Genomic DNA, 5859 nt, shown 5'->3' with positions numbered 1-5859 from the left:
TATTGAATAAATATCTTTTATCTTCGGAGATTTATTGAGAGTTAAACTACGTATTTTATTTAATACCTTGTATTGAAAATGATTATTAAATATGGCAATAATAATTAATTCAGAAATAGGTATTCAAATATTATTATTTTAATATAAATCTAAAAAAAAGATTTTGTAATAATTCAACAAATAAAAAATATATACAAAACGAACCCTATATAAATTAAAAATATATGATCTCGTTACCTCGAATTAGTAGTGTTTTTCCTCTGTACATCATACTTTTCCTGATAACAACAGTCATGCCGGTCAGCTATGTAACTTTGTTCTGGGAAAAATTTTTGAATTGAAATCATGTGACTTTCGGTCTACACCGGAAGTTCGTATATAGTTAATAGGGCCTACTGACCACAAACTTTCTATATCTTGTCTGTACTTTCATCTATCTAACTCCGTTCTATCGTTTTCGAGATTAAGGAAGAACAGACAGTCGACAATGGGAATTTCTAGGTGTACAACTGCAACCCTATAAATTTTATCACGGAATGCCATAACGTTATAGCATTTAAACTTACGTATCTACACGGATCGTGCTACAAACATGTAGAATTCGTAGAGCAGCTTCTTCAGTCCAGACGATGTATAGTGACTATGAACACACATTAATTTACTATTATATTTGTCATCGTAAGAGGAGAAGAAAAAGAAGAAGGAGGTTTGTTTACCTTACATTCGAAGAATTATTAGCCGAATGGCAGAGTGTTCGTTGCTGTTAGGGAATTGTCAGATGATGCGAAATTTCAAGCATTTTACAGAATGAGCAAAAACACATTTCAAGAACTTGTTCAAATTACGTGTCCACTATTCAAAACAACATAAGCAAATAATCGGAATCAACTCGAGCATCGTCCTGTTGTGACAAATACGCGACATTTTCACGTTGTGTGCAGATATGCATTTAAAATCACGGATCGTTGCAGGAAAACGTACAACTGAAGTGCCGGCGCGCACGAGCGCATTTGGATGCGAGGATGCGGAAACGTAAGTGTATGGAAGGAAATGGAGCGATGTTCAGCAGTGACTCTTCCATTTGCTTTTACTTACTTTACAGTACGTTTATTTAAATACGTATTAATTGTAATAAGAGACAAAAGATTTATTGCGTACGCATATTAATATTCTAAAATTTAAATGTAAAGCATTCTGTAATTCAAAGCAGAAAATTTCATTACATAAATCCTATTGGGGAAAAATTTTCATTTATAGAAATTATTCTAGAAGCAAAACAACTGAAACACGCTACAAAATAGATGGAGGGGTAGGAAATACACGGAATAAATTCCCAGTTACGCCAATTCTTAATGTGAAATAGGGCATAATGAATAACAAAGAGTTAATTGATAGGATGCTGACCATATCAGTACTAATCAAACACTGTTCATTTATTTCATGGCAATCATCTATTTTATCACGTCTTAACGATACATTTTCTATTAGTCTTTATAGAATAAGAAATTTATATATATATATATAGGGCATGACAATAATACTGTAAGTATACATTGCATAGACTAAAAACATCTATGAAACAAATTGTGAAACTTACATAACATATACTGACTTTTTATAACAAAACTGAAAATCAGCTATCACTTTTCTATCAACAGCTACTATAAAAAGAATAATTATCTGAATTATTACTTTAGAATTATATTTATATACATGCGTAAATTTATCAGTAATACAATGCAAATATTTAAGATAAGGGGAAATTCTAATATATTAAAAATGATATATATTTAAAATGAAGAAGAAATGCCAAATATGCTTTTACTTTTATATTATTAGTGTTAATTGAATAGAAACAAACAGATGCATTAATTTCATCCTCAGGTTTTAAGTTATAATAGGAAAGCTTGTATTCGTGGGGTGTAACCAATACTTTATCAAATTTCAAACCTTTATCAATACTCTATAACCGTAGTCGACAGGTAATCTGAGGTAAGTTGCATGTTTTTCAGAATTTCATAGCGTGACAAAGGTGAAAGTATACTATATATGCGATATTCAATATAAGACAAATCACGTATCTCTTGCCTACTTCATAAGACGAATCATCCATTTTTACTCTAGGATTACAAAATTATAATCAACCGACCAGTAAACCAAAATTAAAAATGTTGGTTATATTTTATAAATTTCGTTGTTTTAAGTTTTAATTAACTACATTACACACATTTTGATTTGTTACATATATTTTGATTAGTCTGCGTACGTTTATTTGCATTGTTTCTCTAAGTGCCCATAGATGGCGCAAACCGAGTGCAAATGAAAATTATGCCTGGCCAAGCGGTTCCGTTCCCTGAACACTGGTAGTTCGGTCGTGGGTCCGGACAGGCTGGCCATGTGGAGTTTTCCGAGTTTTGTCCACGTCTGTAACGCCTGAATAGGGGCCAGTTACCCTTAAAAGACCTCCCGGAAAGCATTATTCCCAGCGTTACGACCATCATAAACGCATACAACTACTATTACATGACAATTAGGTCACATTACCACGGGGCGATATAGCCTAGAAGTTCATGCTCAACTAGCTACTACCACAAGACAAATTATACCTCGAATACTGTTTTAGGGTAGCGTTTCTATACGTCTCGATTTTTCGAGATTTTCCCAATTTAGAATAATTTGTTTCGATTGAAAAATATATCCCGAAATGTCGCGATTTGTTTATTTTTACTAGAAACATTTCGATTTGTATTTAAAAAATGCCAAATAAGAATTGTACTGCTGTAAGTGTCGTGTATGCGTGCACTAGCTGTCCTCACAATCTCACATGTGCACGCCTTGACGTACGCGTCATGGTGTGCGGACCTGTGTAATGCTGTAGTTTGGTTTATTTGGTAATGACAATGCGACACATGGGCGATCTGCCGAGGGGAAAATGTCTCCCGGGAGGTTTTTTTTTTAATGGGAAACTGGTTGCTACTTAGGTGTAATATGAAGAAAACCTGGAAAATTCCACGTGGTCAGCCCGTTGGCGAAGCGCAAACTCACGACCAGTTGTTTTATCCATTCGGCTACTGGTGGGTCCCATGGCAGAAGGATCAGCCCGGTCTCTAGACCTTCGTTCGCCAATCATTATTGAGGCAGAATATTTCGATTCATCGCTGAACACCACATTATGCCGTTTGTCTTGCCAGGTAACTCTGTTAAGGGACACCATTGCAAGCGTTCGTGACGATGGTGGAATATGAGGGGATAGTCTTTGCATCAGACGGCTAGACAGTAAACCTGCCTCAGCCAAATTATGAGAAACTGTCATAATCGATATCGGAGCAACTAAAATTTATTATTACACTTTGCAGAATGTTGCCAGCTATGGATTGTGAGTTACTATTGCATGACGGTGGATTCATCGATTTGTACATTGTGACATTTGTCTTAGTGCTCCAGTCCCATTATGACGATGCATCTTTCGTTCTCCTGACTACCATTTCCAAATTCGACCCACGGTTGTGGGTCGAAATTGGAAATGGTAGTCAGAACTCGGAATTTCCAATTCCGAGTTTGGAAATGGTAAATCCCATTGAACTTCTTCCGCAATATGACATAAAGGTTCATATACGTAGCCCTACGATGAACCTTTGTAAACTCGTCCGTTTGATGAAATGGTTTCAATGACGTCTTAATGACATCTTCACCCCTTAATCACAGACATAAAAAACAACGATACAAATCAGTCTCCGTGGGTATGACAGCATCTCCAAAGTTAGCTTACAGACTGATTTTCCTCTTTTATTACACTCACAGATTACGTGATTGGACCGAAACTGCATCAGTTTGCATAACTTGTTTGTCTGGCATACCCTGAAATTTGCATAATACTGCGACAAAATCTTCATTGTGTGGCATTTTCTCTGAGGCAGTGTACTATATACTAAATTCCAATCTGCACTATCGAATTTTGTCATAAGTTATTGTTAGGTTAATTTAACATATTCCTCGGAGAAAAGTAATAAAATCTATGACATTTCAGCCATCTTGAAGTTTTGGCATTCATAACAAAGCCGCAGGAATAGGTCAGGCCGGACCACTTTTGACTGCCAATATTACAAATACTGTTCTAGTTTCAAATTACACATTAGCGTGTAACTATATCAGACCAAACCAATAAGCTTTTCCATGGGAAAATTGCCATTCCTGAAAGTACTGCTTTCTCCCTTGATGGTAACACATGGGAGAATTAAAAATTAGGGAGACTTAAAAATTAGAAAAGTTGAAATAACTAGGTAACCATTGAAAGTGAAACCTTTACAAAGAAACTAGGAGACATGGTCATAATCATGGAAACTGTGGACCTGACCATTTTTTCTCTCTTGTTACGGCCCTGTATAATTATTGCTTTAGCTATTATGAAGTGAATATTTTCATCCACCAAGGACAGTTTTTCTTGTAGCTGAGATCTGAAATGGAGATTCAGATTCGATTTAACAACAAAAATATATTGCATTTCCCGGATTGTATCACGCACTTTTTTAAATCCATTTCTATTTAGCCGAAATTGAAGTGCATATTCGTGTTACAATCGCTGCTCCAAACAACTGACAGTTGTACCGAGTGCACCAAAAGGTGTCCCAATTTGAATTTTCGGCTACATCGCTCAAAGTTCATGAGTTCAAATGAGTGTTTTTATAGTTCAAGTGAGCTTTGTTGATAACGACCGTTTAATTTAAACTTTTTTATAAAATGCAATTGAAAATTCATTGCGCATCTTATAATCGAAGAAATATTTTGATTTATTCTTGAAAACATTCAAAACAAAGAGCTTTTCTTCTCTTTTAAATAGTTTAAAGTTATCATTTTTACGACCGTAGTTACGTTTTAAATAATAATTTTGACTGTTTCAAAAGCATTATTGATAATTGTTAAGTAAGCATTCATTTTTGATGCATTACCCTATTTAATTTGCGAGTATTTTAAAATAAAAAATGTACCGAGAATAATTTTTGCTGTTCGATGCTGTTTTCCACATAGCCGCATCATCGTGTTGGCTGTACTGTGTACAGTACATGTATTTGTTTAAACGGTTCGTAGCTTCCTAAATTACAAAAATTAATTAAAATGTGCTGCTTTTATTCCGTACGTAGAATGCTTTTGTCTGAAATCTTTCTTTAAGATGTAAATCGTTGTCATTACTATGTAAATCTTTTCTATTGTTATTTATATATAAAAAGTTAAATTTGCATTTGCTGTTATTGAAATACTACCCATTGTTATCGATGTCTGGAATAGTAACTTTTTACATCACCTGTCTTTATTATTAAAAATTTTTAAATGATTTATCAATACGTAGATAGCGCTGATGATTCTGTAGGTCAACCTATCGCAAATTGAAAAATATTTCATTTGAACATCTTAATTATTTACTAAGTTTTTAGTTCTCGTGAGTTTTGACATAAGTTCGCGCAATACGTTTATGGTGCTAAACAACCACCAACATCACATTATTTGTTTCTATAGAAATTTGCAGCCCCATGCATCTGTACAGGTTGAACATCGGTAAATGCAGTGATGCGTGTAATTTATCATCTACGAATATCTCAGTGTATTTAATTTTTTGTATTGGTGGCTTCAACACAAAGAAATATCTTCATCAAGTGCAAAGGAATATCTATTTTATCAATCATTTTAATACTTTTTACAATTTAAGTAAATAAAATTTATCTGTATATTTATAGGTATGCTCCTCAGAGTTCTATCATTTTTCTCATTAATGTTAGCATTCAAAGCTTCCATAAACCGTTTAATTTTAACAATTTTTTGTATGTATTATTTCAAAAATTAAATTACGTGTAGACGTTAAGGCAT

Source organism: Centruroides vittatus, unplaced genomic scaffold, assembly GCF_030686945.1.
Source record: "Centruroides vittatus isolate TY-2023 unplaced genomic scaffold, ASM3068694v2 contig_914, whole genome shotgun sequence".
Classification (NCBI taxonomy): Eukaryota; Metazoa; Arthropoda; class Arachnida; order Scorpiones; family Buthidae; genus Centruroides; species Centruroides vittatus.
The sequence above is the reverse complement of the archived record's forward strand: the minus strand, read 5'-3'. Positions refer to the sequence as shown.